Raw genomic sequence first — 14,784 nt, forward strand, 5'->3', positions numbered from 1 at the left:
GTAGCATGCCTGCAATCCCAGCTACTTGGAAGGCTGAGGCAGGAGAATTGCTTGAACCTGGGAGGCAGAGGATGCAGTGAGCCGAGATAATGCCATTGTGCTCCAGCCTGGGCAACAAAAGCGATACCCATCTCAAAAAAAAAAAAAAAAAAAGAGGGGGTAGGGGTGTGGGGGGGCAACTAGCAGCACTTGTGGCTGTTATGTCTATGGAGTAACCATTCTTTCATTTGTTTACTTTCTTTATAAACTTGCTTTTGCTTTACTCTATGGACTCATCCTGAATTCTTTCTTGTGTGCGCTTCAAGAACCCTTTCCTGGGGTCTGGATCCGGGCCCCTTTCCTGTACACCTCCCTGCACCTTGCAGTCATCTGAGTCTGGGATTGCTGGCTCTTCCTGCTGCTGCTTCAGCTGAAATATTGGTTGGGGTGGTGGGGGCTGGGAGGGTAGATCACAGGACTGGAGGCAGGGTGGGTTGGGTGGGTCAATGCTGGGATGTTTATTCTCTGTTGCAAGGGAAGCCAAGCTGGAAGTATAGAACAGCGGTCTCCAGACTTTGATTGCACACCCCATCAGTAAAATAACGTTTGCACATGTACTCTTCAAATTAGGGCTTATTACTTTAAAATCATAAGCATATACTACTTTCAGATGCAATATACTGTCAAGGTCATCATTAAAGATGACTGTAAGCCCATGTTCCAAATACTCTTCATTATCATTTTGAACTGCTAAACCACCTTTGATTGGTGGAGGTAGATTCTTAATGTTACTTTTTGCAGTTTCTTGGTACTGTTTAAGCAGTAAGCCAAATGGGAATGAATAAGTGAGTCCGCTGCTGTCTACTGCTCTGAGTTGCAGAATTTTATTTTTGCTTTTTTCTCAGTACACTTTTTCGTAACTTGTCGGGAGCTCATCTGACAGACCAAGTGAGGTTAGCTGTATTTGTTGAGATTCTATATTTTTAGACAAATTTAACATAAAATTCAAATACTTTCTTCCTGCAGATCAATGGAGCATCTTGTTTGTCCCTTGGGTGATGTCTTCTGGGTCCACTAGTGGAGGGGTAGAACCTTGCTACTCTACTCCAGGAGTGGTCCTCGGACCAGTGGCAATGGCTTTGGGTGGGAGCGAGTTAGAAATGCTGTCTTGCAGACCACACCCCAGATGTACCGAGTCAGATGTACTCTGTATTTTTAACAAGATCCCCAGGTGGTCTGCACAGAAAAGCTTTAGAAACATTAGTTTAGGGGCTGACCAAGGATTTTTTGGAGTCGGGAGTAGGTTGGAGGACCGGAAGCTTGGAGAGGAGACGATGGGGATCTCATCTCAAGCTTGTAGACACAGGAGTTAGGCTGTTTGGCATCTCTCACACCCACACTCAGAAGTAGGACAGTAAGGAGTTAAACAGAAATCATCCGAAAAGAGTTTTAAAGAGTCCCAACCTCTCAGTCAAGGAGAACATAAAACAAAACAATTAAAATTCCAAACAGAGGTTTACTGGAACTTCATGAACTTGCAGAGAAGTCCTTTGTTTTGGAATCTGGAGTCAGGAGTCCAGATTCCTTGAACTGGAGTTTTCTGTTGCCAGAGCTTTTCCACATTTCCCCGCTGCCTGCTATTTAGCTGCCTTTTTAGCTGAAGCTCTAATGACCTCTGGTGTAAATTGAATGCTTTCTTGTCTTCCTTGTTTTCTTCTCTGCTCCCAGCCTCTTAAATCCGACCTCGGACTTTAATGTCTGGCTTGCATTTCCTGAACAGATTCACAAAACAAAGACTGTGTTGTCTCTTCATTTGTTTGGGAGAATTAGGCCAATTAGAGATAGGGTGAAGTTCTTGTGCATGTTCCTAGACTTCTGGGCTTTGCAGCAGTGAGTGCTGCTCTGGAAGTCTCTGAGCATCCTTCTATTATATTTGCAATTTGACCCACAATTTCAGATGCCAGCACTGCATTCATCAGTGGGGATCTTGATTTAGCATAGCTGGGTACAGGTGTGAAAATCAGAGAGTGAGATTCCCATCAATCAGTCAATGGTTTTTGAGTGTCTCCTGGAGACTTCCCAGTTCCCTGAGCAGAGAAAGATGAGGAAGACCAGGCCCTTGACTTTACGGAGCCCAGTGTCTTGTGGCAAATACAGATATACAGACCCATGTTAGGCAACCACAGATACATGTGCAACAACAGGAGGTGTTGCACAATGTAAGTGTGGCTGCCTATTATCAGTCTGTATATCAGACCGGTGACAGAAGGTGTCAAGTCATAAGACTGGAACAAATGATTAAATCTTGTGGCAGCTGGGATGAGGGAGTGGACGGGGTTGTGTTTGAAAAGTTCAGAAATATTTGGTGGACTGGAGAGAAGTGAAAAAAATTCACTTAGGCAAAATGGGCATGCAAATTGGCATTGAGTGACGGCAAACTCCAAGTTCAAGGTAATGGACAAGATCTCATGGGAGGCTGATGGACAGTGGTTAGGGAGATTGGACTCTATCCTAGGGGTCAGTGTCTCTCAAACAGGGTTTCCATGCCTGGTAGAAGGTAGTAGGGGAGGGGGAGAGGTTGGTAACGTTGTAGAGGACAGGGATGAAGGTGGGAGGCTAGTGAGTTAGACCAAAGAAAGGAAAGCACACCAGTGAGGGCCCACTGAAGTTGTGGACTGTCATTGTGTAGCAGCACAAACCTAAAGTATTCTGCAGTTTTTTTGGGGTTTTCTTGTGCCAAGTGGTATCAGTCCAGGAATGGAAGCTTTCGTGCCTTGGGTGGAAAACACTGGGAGGTGAAAGTAAAGTGTTGCTTAAAGGGCATTACAGTGATAGAACACACGATCCAGGCTGTGGAGAAAGGAAAATGAAGATGGAGAAAAATAATTTGGGAAACAATGGAGGCTTTAAGGAGCCCAAGGTATTTATGAGCTTTAGGGAGCTGGGTTGGTCTGAAGTTGTGATTGAAGAGAAGGATGTTACAACTTAAGGGTTCGGAAGAGGAAGGTTCCTGTTGATGTTGAGGTTCTGAGGTTCCAGATTTTTCATGTACCTTTTCCTCTGTGAATTAGGCTTGGCCTGTCCTCCTGTATTTATTTAAGGTGATAGAGGAAAGCCACCAACAGATGAAGTTGGATGTTGAGAGATGATAAGAAGCATCCACAGGAATGTAGAATGGAAGATTGCTTCTTCTGGGCATTCAGCCACCCTGGGTCCTAAGGATTCTGTGACTGGGCCAAACTTGAGTGACCTGCCTTGTTTATCAAGCATTTACTTCCTAAAAGGATCAGATTGGGCTAATTTTGCCAATATCCGAACCTGTCTTTTGCACCAAAATTCCGTTGAAAGTTGACCTCCCTTGCGTCCAGCCCCTGTGTAGTTGTCTTCTATTTGGATCTGAATCCAGGGCAATCATTTGTGGCAGAAAACATATTAGCAGTTTGGATGTGCCAGGTACATTGACTCATGTTGTCTTTACAACCACATGAAGTAGGTACTATTATTATCTTCATTTCACATATGAGGAAACCAAGGCACGGAGAGGTTAGATGACTTGCCCATAGTTAGGAAAAGGTAGTGCCAGGAGGTCTGGCTATGGAGTCTATGCTGTCAACCTTTCTGTTAGCTCTCTCTGAAAGGAACTGATTCCAAACATGATTCTTAAAAGATGGCAGCGAGCTTCATGGTTTCCTCTTGCCATCCATCTCAGCCTAGCACATAACTAAGGCTTCATGTGGTCCCTGTAAATGGGACTCATTCCCCTCCCACATCCCCCCTTCCATAAACACATTCTACTTAAAGAATACGAGAACTGCAGATAGATCTAGTTATTCTAAGGATGACCATTGTCATTTATAATTCAAACTGAGATAGTCTGAGTAAAAGTGGACACTACTTTTTTGTGACTTTGTTGTATTATGAAGCATTGAAACATCTGGAGAAATCAATGTCTGGGTAGTGAGGCAGCTGCTTTCTCCTTCACTTCTTTGGGTTACTAGAGCAACTTGTCATTAGATTTTTTTTTTTAAATACATTATTTTGTATTACTTGCATGCATATGTATTACCAAGGCATGCACTGGTACAACACAAACTTCTAATGCAACTAGTCTAGCATCCAAACTTCACGCATCACACCTTGGTGTCAGCAGCAGACTGCATGCACTGCCACCATGGCCCTGCTCATTTGTGTATGATATTTGGAGCATCTGGAGGAGTGGGAATAGTATTGGGAAGAGGAGTGATGAGGAAACAGTGTGAGTGCCTGGCTGACAGGAGGTCAGCCGAAGTTAAGCAGGGAGAGCCTGAACATGTCATTGGTGCAAATCCAAGATTCACTGATATTTTTTAATAGGAACATCTGGTGGAACCAATGATGGAATCTTCATCCACCTTAAGCTGACCCACAGCCATGCTGATGGTACAGCTATCTGGCGTGGGTTGATAGTCCTGCGCCTGTGATGCTGTGCTGAATTTTCTGGAACAGAAGGCTAGATAGCTTCTCCACAATGGCAGCTTTCGCCTGGAACTGTCTTCCTTCACATGTAAGGCATGATACATCAATGTAAATTGCACCTAAATAATTGGGTTCTATCTTTATCAGATAACTACTAGTAATGTTGAATGAAGCTGGATCCAGTCTGCTCCCAAATCAAATATCTCCCATTCTGGAGCATCACCTGGCATCACAGAGACCTAAGGGGCTGGCATTATGGTGGCAGTGGCAGTGGCAACCCAGCATGGTCTGTGACCCAAGTGGGCATGATTGAGAGCTATGCTTGCATAACAGGCACAAACCAGGACATAGAGTCACCCTAGCTATGGGCTATATATTAAATGAGAATGGAAGGAAGCCACAAGTGGGTCCAGAATATTTCCAACCCACCTAAAAATTGCCAGAAGAAAGCAAAGATTCCCAAAGCCCTGGTTCATAATAGGTGCTTAATAGATTTTGAATGAATAAATGATGAGATTCCAGTGTGCCCCCAAGAGGAATGTGGAGAAGGGTAGAAATGAATCACCTAGCAAGGGGCATCACTGGAAAGAGCAAATCATTGCTCTAATAATAGCAGTCATTTCTGTCCAAGCACTTCACAACTGAACAAGTTAGGACTCCATTGACTTAAATAAATGAGTCAGCAGACTTAAAGGAAACATAAAATCGAGCCTATTTTTGCAGGTGAGACTGTCGTGGAAATGCCTATCTGGGGGAAAACATAGAGTCTAGTTGGCTTGGCTATAGAAAGTAACTTTAAATGACCGAAGGAGGAGGAATGGGTCTTTGAAAAGCTCAAGGCCAGGGACTTGCAGACATCAAGATTTCCTTTGAATTTGCAAAGTTGGCATCACTTTATAAAACTGGAGAAACAGGATTTTGGGGAAATTAAAAGAATCTGCCTCAAGGTCATTGAATGATCATGAAACTGGAGCCAGTATCAGCTCCAACAAGGAGCTGGTCTCTGGTTCCAAATCTTTGTCTCTTGATGAAGGGCAGGACTTGGGGCAACTGAGGCAACCCCTTCCCTACACACTCCCACCCACCCCCGCACCAGCGAGCATCTATTCCCAGTAGCCTGTGGGTGTGGGAGAATAGTTGAGGTGTTTGTTGGCAATGTCTTCTCATCTGAAGACAATCATCAACTCTACCTGCTCTGCTCCTTCGCATTCAGTTGTGACCAGCTTTAGAGTGAAGACCCTTATTTGTTCCCAGTGCCTGAGGGCCAGTCACATGCTCTAGTATTCCAACTTTATAGACTTGACATAGGGTGGGAATGATGCCCTAGATCTCAGAGATCCTGGGTAGAGACATCCTCATCCCATCTCGGGAAGCTCATTGCCAGCCTTCAAGGGCTAACTGGCCAGGAGAAGAGGCCGGAGGCAGTGGCCCAGCAGTTGCCCAGACATCATAGCCAGCATCACTCTATAGTCTGAGATAAGAGCCACAGCGTTAGGCCCACAGGTCTGTGTTTTGGGTGTCCATCAAGTGGAAGGTCTTATCATTAATGAAGACTGGATCTCAGTATTCTAAGTGCACTTACTGTCTGCCCCTTACCCAACTGGTTCATTCCTTTTTATGGTAATGAATCTTCTTTATATTTGAAGTCCACCTCTTCATAGGGACAAAATTTGTGTAGAAATGAGGTTTTAAATAAACTACAGTATGGGAAATATGAGGATAAGGTTTTGAGTGGGACAAACTTTGCAAGAACAGTCTTTAAATTGAGGCTATGAAAAGATTTGCATGAAAGTATTTTCTTGATCTTCATTCAATTTTTTAAATTTTATGATTTTTAAGACATATGGTGCTCACCTATATCTCAAGGTTGTAGCAACCCATGATTAAACATGTCCTTTTCAAGTTCCAGATTGATATTTTTCACCATTGTATCTGTTCCAATAGTTGACTCATATTGGAGCACAATATCAAGCAAGCTCAAAACAAGTTTTTTAAAGCAATATAAAACTGTAATTGACCTTAGATATAAAAGGGTTTTCTAGAGTTGTGTGAGAGACTGAAATCACAGGGCTACTGATGCAGGGCAGGCCCAATGATCCTCAGATAAAAGCCAAACAAGACTTAATCTTTTTTGTTTGTTTATTTGAGACAGAGTCTCACACTGTCACCGGGCTGGAGTGCAAGGGCACGATCTCACTGCAACCTCCACCTCCTGGGTTAAGGCTATTCTGCCTCGGCCTCCCAAGTAGCTGGGACCAAAGGTGCATGCCAGCATGCCCAGCTAATTTTTGTATTTTTTTTTTTTTGGTAGAGATGGGGTTTCACCATGTTGGCCAGGGTAGTCTCGATCTCTTGACCTCATGATCCACCTGCCTCAGCCCCCCAAAATGCTGGGATTGCAGGCATGAGCCACTGTGCCCAGCCAAGACTTAATCTTGTTGCCATGATCATTTATCATTTTACTCCACAACCCTTGACCTATTGTCTGTGGGTTCTGATGATGAGTATCTTCATACTACAGTAATACTAACTGTTAAATAGTGAGAAAGGAGTATTTATGATTTCTTTTTTTTCCTTTTATTTTTTTATTTTTGTGATGGAGTCTCACTCTGTCTCCAGGCTGGAGTGCAGTGGTGTGATCTCCCTTCACGGCAACCTCTGATTCCCTGGTTCAAGTGATTCTCCTGCCTTAGCCTCCTGAGTAGCTGGGATTTCTTTGTTCACTTCCATGAAAAAAATGACTCCTTGTAGAACAGGTTTTGAGGTCATTTGATGGGAAGGACCATTCCAAAGTACCTCCTGCAACTCTTGTCTTCCTGCTTCTCAATTCTACAGAGTCCTCATTGAAAGTGGTCAGTAAATAGGAAGGTTCTGAATATCAGACCTTTAAGGAGGCTATGCTAAAATGATTATCCATGTGTTGCTGGTAAACTGGCTCTTGAAAGCCTTTTTGGCAAATAGAAGTCATGTCTCACTGATGACAGTCCTCGAGCGAGGGCTGCCCCACCCTTGTAGGATGATTAGATGTGTTTGTTTTTGAAGCATCTTGACCTGAACCCACTAAAACTTGAGGTTATGAGACCTACTTAATAAATATCTAGATAGATGAAGGAAAAAGCAAGGTCTGAGAGCTGAACTCTATTTTACTGTTATACTAACCAAATTGGTAAAGATCTGAACTTTCATTTAGGGGAACATAGGAATTATCTGGAATTCTTTCTTTGGAATGCACAGTGTTTAAGAAAATATGGGACAGTAACTTACTCTCCTTTTCCCCAAAGCAGTAAATTCAGGTGTCCAAGCTCATTTAGCTTCATTATAAGTAAAATGAGTTCTTGAGTAATTTTAATTTAAGATGAGAGACATTTTTTCCCCACTAATTCTTCAAACAGTCTGTGGAGCTGCATATCAGCAAGCACCTCTGGTGTCTAGCCTAAAGCCCTTAATTTTCAATTGCTTGCAGAAAATAGGAGTATAACTGCTACAAACTGTTTTCTGTGTGATTTATTAGATTTCTGTGCGTGCCCGTACTACTACCTCAAGGAAAATGCTAGAGGTTAGCAACGAACAGGAATAAATTTCTGAGCTATTTTCTGATAACATGGGATTCAAATATTTGACATTTTCGGGTTAGCATATCAGGCTCATAGTTTGATGTCATTTACCCTGGAAAACATTTGCTCTGTTTCTGAGAACAGTCATCATAAATTGGGAAAGGTGTATGACATTCTTTTTTTTTTTTAACTTTTTAAACTTTTGGTTACCAAGTTATTGCTGGATGGAACAGAGCATCTCTGTAAAAAATTGAGGAAATGAGCATAGGTTTTTAGTAAATAAATTACCAATGTGGCAATTTAATTGTGGTAATGATGTAGAATTTGGAGGGAAAGGTGGGAAACATTAACCTCTTGGACATATTTAATCATAAGAGTTATGACCATGTTAACCCATTTTTTTATAAAGCTACACAAATGGACCAACTGAAACTCTTCAGTGGTAGTATTGTTATATAGCATAAGACGAAGATGTTACTTTCAAAATACTCTTTCTAAAAAAAAAAAAGTCACTCCATCTTCTTAGGCAGAAAAATAAAACTACAAATATTATGCTTGTGAGTGTTAGATGAAATGTAAATTTTTAGATGTTTTTAAAAATTGTGCTAATTTAAACTTTAAAAATATTAAGTATTCAGTACCCTGTCATCACTGAAAATAAAAATATGTGAATTTACCAAGAGCACAGGTTATAACTATTTTTATTTTTGTCCTATGTCTGGGTAAACAGAAAATCACCCTCTTTCAACATCTTTCTCTTCTCCCTGACCCTCCCTCACCATATCCCTCAATCTCTCTTCCTTAACAAGCCATGATATTGAACTGAAATCCATAGGAATATAGTTCTATGATTAGCAGATTTATATTTCTCAATTAAAAAATATGCAACAGTAGAATATTTTCTATTTTGATATATTATTTTATTTTATTTTTTGAGACGGAGTTTCAGCTTGTTACCCAGGCTGGAGTGCAATGGCGCGATCTCGGCTTGCCGCAACTTCCGCCTCCTGGGTTCAGGCAATTCTCCTGCCTCAGCCTCCTGAGTAGCTGGGATTACAGGCATGCGCCACCATGCCCAGCTAATTTTTTTTTTTTTTTTGTATTTTTAGTAGAGACAGGGTTTCAATAAACGCTCGCCATGGTTGCTAATAAAAACGCATTGCAACAACATTTCAGCACCGTGGACAGCACCAATGGTGCAGATTCTACCCCTTTTCCCCCTCAACCCCATTTTGGTCATGCCACCTCTGGTCCGGTGAGGGGGTTTAAGGATGGCTGTGTTGACACAAAATGGCAGTTCTTATACTTGACTTCTCGTTAAAATCATTTGAAGAATTTTATCCCCAAGTCCAGCCGCCCCCCCACAACGCAATCAATTAAATCAGAATATCTGAGGTGGATCTTAGGCATTAATACTTTTTTTAAAATTGAACTTTAAGTTCTGGGGTACATGTGCAGAACATGCAGGTTTGTTACATAGGCATACACAATTAGGCACTAATGCTTTTTAAAGCTTTTCAAACTTAAAACCAATAGAAAATAGTAATTTCTAGGAGATGAGATGGTTTTACTTCTAAAATAGAACTTCTCAACTTTAACTGCCTTTGAGAATTACCCAGCTTGTTTAAAAGCAAAATCATTGTCTGGGCCTGTCTTTAGACATTAAAACTCAATTGGCCTGAAATAGGAGACAGATATGAGTAGTTTTTAAATGTCTTCAAGTAATTTTTAATTTATAAGTATTAATAAACATTTATTATCAAGTAAGACCTGAAAGTAAATTTTTTCATGTGGAAAGTTTAGGCAAATTTGGTATTTCAATAAGAGCCTTTCAATCTAGAAGGAAGTAATGTCTAGTTTTCTTTCTTTCTTTCCTTTTGAGATGGAGTTTCACTCTTGTTTCCCAGGCTGGAGTATAACGGTGCAATCTCGGTTCTCTGCCATCTCTGCCTTCTGGGTTCAAGCAATTCTCTTGCCTCAGCCTTCCGAATAGCTGGGATTACAGGCATGTGCCATCATGCCCGGCTAATAATGTCTAGTTTTCATGACATTGGAGTTGAAGTTGAGAAACTTGTATTCTAGCCAGATTTGAAGTCAAATGGGGCCATGGCAGCTACCTTCTGCTCCTTGTCTGGGCCAAAGCCCCAACCCTGGGCATTGAGTAAGGATATGAAGTGTGAAATCATTATCTGTGTCTCCAGCTATGCTTAGCGATTTCAAACTATCCTCTAGAAAGGTTTCCTTGGAAACCTTATTTACTTCCCCCCTACAAGGTGTATATCTGGCTGATTTCCTTTTCTATAGAAAGTTGGGTGAGAGGCAGCTGTTAGCGCTCACCAAGTTTTCCCACCTTCCTTGCACTTATTTTCTAGCCTTGTGACTCCAAGAACAGAGTCCCTTTTGGGACAAAGTGCATAAGACTCCCCTGTTTCTCTTCTTTTGTTGTACCAATGTTGGGGGCCACATGTCACAGATAGCATAGCTGCAGCATGGAGGAAGCTTGCCTGCCTGCATGAGACCGAGTGCAAATAAACAAGAAACATACATATTTTTTAAAATTTTTTATTGGATTTTAGGTTTTGGGGTACATGAGCAGAGCATGCAAGACAGTTGCGTAGGTACACACATGGCAGTGTGCTTTGCTTTCCTTCTCCCCTTCACCCACATTTGGCATTTCTCCCCAGGCTATTCCTCCCCACCTCCCCTCCCACTGGCCCTCCCCTTTTCCCCCCAACAGACCCGTGTTTAGTACTCCCCTTTCTGTGTCCATGTGTTCTCACTTTTCATCACCCGCCTATGAGTGAGAATATGCGGTGTTTCATTTTCTGTTCTTGTGTCAGTTTGCTGAGGATGATGTTCTCCAGATTCATCCATGTCCCTACAAACGACACAAACTCATCATTTCTGATTGCTGCATAATATTCCATGGTGTATATGTGCCACATTTTTCCAATCCAGTCTATTATCAATGGGCATTTGGGTTGATTCCAGGTCTTTGCTATTGTAAACAGTGCTGCAGTGAACATTCGTGTACATGTGTCCTTATAGTAGAACGATTTATAGTCTTTTGGATATATACCCAGTAACGGGATTGCTGGGTCAAATGGAATTTCTATTTCTAAGGCCTTGAGGAATCGCCACACTGTCTTCCACAATGGTTGAACTAATTTACACTCCCACCAACAGTGTAAAAGTGATCCTTTTTCTCCACATCCTCTCCAGCATCTGTTGTCTCCAGATTTTTAAATGATCACCATTCTAACTGGCGTGAGATGGTATCTCAATGTGGTTTTGATTTTCATCTCTCTGATGACCAGTGACGATGAGCCTTTTTTCATATGATTGTTGGCCTCATATATGTCTTCTTTCGTAAAGTGTCTGTTCATATCCTTTGCCCACTTTTGAATGGGCTTGTTTGTTTTTTTCCTGTAAATCTGTTTGAGTTCTTTGTAAATTCTGGATATCAGCCCTTTGTCAGATGGGTAAACTGTAAAAATTTTTTCCCATTCTGTTGGTTGCCGATCCACTCTAGTGACTGTTTCTTTTGCCGTGCAGAAGCTGTGGAGTCTGATTAGGTCCCATTTGTCTATTTTGGCTTTTGTTGCCAATCCTTTTGGTGTTTTGTTCATGAAGTCCTTGCCTACTCCTATGTCCTGGATAGTTTTGCCTAGATTTCCTTCTAGGGTTTTTATCACGCCAGGTCTTATGTTTAAGTCTTTAATCCATCTGGAGTTAATTTTAGTGTGAGGTGTCAGGAAGGGGTCCAGTTTCTGCTTTCTGCACATGGCTAGCCAGTTTTCCCAACACCATTTGTTAAACAGGGAATCCTTTCCCCATTGCTTGTTTTTGTCAGGTTTATCAAAGATTGTATAGTTGCAGATATGCTGTGTTGCCTCCGGTGCCTGTTTTTCGTTCCATTGGTCTATATCTCTGTTTTGGTACCAGTACCATGCTGTTTTGATACCAGTACCATGCTGTTTTGATTACTGTAGCCAACAAGAAACATATTATATTAAGCTACTGAGATTCCAGAGCTTGCCTGATGTGATGGCTATTGCTGATTATACCTAAGGAGACTCTCAAAGATGAACGAATATTCCTGACCATGTCAACTGATGAGAATCCTTGTTTCCACCCATTTTAAAGTGGAAAAAGAAATATATTTACATTAATCTTCATATTCCTACATTTAAAGTGCAGGGAGAAACACTCTGTATAATACATGAATTTCAAGTTGTAGAAAGACTGTTTTATTCCCTTAGTCATCATGAGCTGTAAACCACTGCCTGTATTTAATCACCTCTCCAGACCCATGGCAATCTGGGAAGGCAGGAAAAACAAACCTTCATTGCATTTGAAATTACCAAACAAATTCTTTAATTTGGAAGTAAATCACTGAAAGGAATGATCTCTCCAGACCTTACTTTGCCTTTTTCTTCATACTTTAAATACCATTGAGGTGCAGCTTGACGTCCACTTGCTAAGACTGGTTTCAATGTCATGCTCTTGCTTATTCAGTGGCAGCTTGCCTCACTCTGTTTTCTGCAGGTCCTCTCTCTTTTTGCTTAATTTTAATATTAGAGATGGGCTCTTGCTATGTTGCCCAGGCTGGTCTTGAATTCCTGGCCTGAAGTGATCCTTTTGCTTCAGTCTCCCAAAGTACTGGAATTACAGGTGCATGGTATGGTACCAATATCTTCTTTTAAACATAAATTTTGTTGTGGATATTTGAAGTTTACAACATGAGGTTATGGGATGCATAGAGATACATAGATATTTGTAGATACATATGAAGAGTACAATGGTTACTCTTTTTCTAAGCTGCTTATATGTTGCCTTCCCTCCTGATCCTCTTTAACATGGGGTTAGTCACATGCCAATACTAAAGTTTCCCCCAACTTCTGGTCTAATAACCACAAAGAAACAGACAGAAGTTAGAAAAACAAAGGGCAGTACTTAGGCAGTACAAAAGTCTAATTGCATTTAGCCACTGTCTTTGAACTTAGTGATGGTTCTTGACCCATTTCTAGGATCCTATTCCATGGTTAGAGATTTTGGTGTAAGATTTCCCCTCATTGTACTGCTCATCCCTTGCCTTCCCTCCTTCCACTCTCACACCATCATGGAGCCTGCAGATGCGCTGGAGAAACTGAGCCAGCTTATCCCTTGAGCACATACCAGTTGTATCCCAGTAGAAGCTGAAACCTAGATAATTTTTTCTTTGTTTTCTTTTTCTTTCCCTCCCCTCCCGTTCCCTTCTTCCCTTCCCTTCCCTTCTTCCCTTTCCTTCTTCCCTTCCCTTCCCTTTTTCCTTTTTCCTTTTCCTTTTCCTTTTCTTTTCTTTCATGGAATCTCACTCTGTCACCCAGGCTAGAGAGCGGTGGTACGATCTCAGCTCACTGCAACATCTGCCTCCCAGATTCAAGCCATTCTGCCTCAGCCTCCTGAGTAGCTGGGATTACAGGTGCCGGCCACCACACCCAGCTAATTTTTGTGTTTTTAGTAGAGAGGGGGTTTTGCTATGTTGTTCAGGCTGGTCTCAAACTCCTGACCTCAGGTGATTGCCTGCCTCTGCTTTCCAGAATGCTAGGATTACAGGTGTAAGCCACTGCGCCCTGCCTGAAACCTAGATTTTGACTTTTTTTTTTTTTTTTTTTTTTTTTGAGACAGAGTCTCACTGTTGTTACCCAGACTGGTGTGCAATGGCACGATCTCAGCTCACCACAACCTCCGCCTCCTGGGTTCAAGCAATTCTCCTGCCTCAGCCTCCCGAGTAGCTGGGACTACAGGCATGCGCCACCATGCCCAGCTAATTTTTGTATTTTTAGTAGAGACGGGGTTTCACCTTATTGACTAGGATGGTCTCGATCTCTTGACCTCGTGTTCCAGATTTTTACTTTTAATGCTTCCCTCTCCTGCAACCCAACATCTTTTATGCAGAAAAATTAACAGATTATTCTTTGAAAGCATTCAAGGTTTGATAAAAATAACTTTCAAGCAGAGATTAAAGTGACCTATAATCTAATTTTAGCTGAGATAATTCCACTAAGTATTTGGCATCGACAGTGTATTGTTGGTTTATTATTTATAGTGTATTTCTGCAAATCCAAATCAGCTAGTTCTGTAGACCTGTGCTATCTACCTGTAATATAATCTCCATGAAGCCGCAGTGGAACATTTAGTAAATTACTGCTATAACTCATTAAACTATAACCCCAAAGCATTCAAGAGCATTCTAATTGGATCTGGCCTGACCTCATTATAAAATGTCCAGAGTCCCCAGGAGGCACACAGACACCAAGTTTTTGCAAGATTTTCAAGGCACTGGATTATGTTTAGGCTAATTATTGGTTAATATATTTAATTTATTTGATATAATTGATTACCTTGGCTAATTTAATTTGTTGCTAGTTAACTTTAGTTTCTATTGCAGGTTGTGATTCTCACATAAATATTTTTAAAAACTGGATCACAGGTCGCAGATCAGTTTATTACACACTGAAACAAAGCTTCTCTTCTAAAATACCTCTTGGGGCCAATTTGGAATTTGTGTCTTGTTATATATTCTCTAAAACTATCATGTTTATATTTCCTTTCATTTTATGAAAGAAAGGAGGAAAAAGAAATGTCTAAAGATGGGACCGACCCAAGAAAAAGGAAGAATGGAAGATTTGTCTGGATAAGTGTTTGGATATTATTTCTCAGTCTACATACTTCCATTGATGCATTTTATGATTCCTCCTCCCGATAAGTTAGGTCTCTGTTTCTTTCCCTAGATCTTCTTTAGTTGGGAAAC

General features: G+C 41.4%; 1 protein-coding gene and 1 pseudogene across 1 annotated transcript in view; one reads left to right on the forward strand and one right to left on the reverse strand.

The window, feature by feature from the left end:
* The window catches only part of GNA14 (G protein subunit alpha 14), a 224,295-nt gene that overhangs the window by 55,604 nt on the left and 153,907 nt on the right, over positions 1–14,784 (forward strand). The gene's annotated exons all lie outside the window — the stretch shown is intronic.
* Positions 4,258–4,654, reverse strand: LOC118146048 (nuclear transport factor 2 pseudogene; annotated as a pseudogene).

Source organism: Callithrix jacchus, chromosome 1 (assembly GCF_049354715.1).
Source record: "Callithrix jacchus isolate 240 chromosome 1, calJac240_pri, whole genome shotgun sequence".
Classification (NCBI taxonomy): Eukaryota; Metazoa; Chordata; class Mammalia; order Primates; family Cebidae; genus Callithrix; species Callithrix jacchus.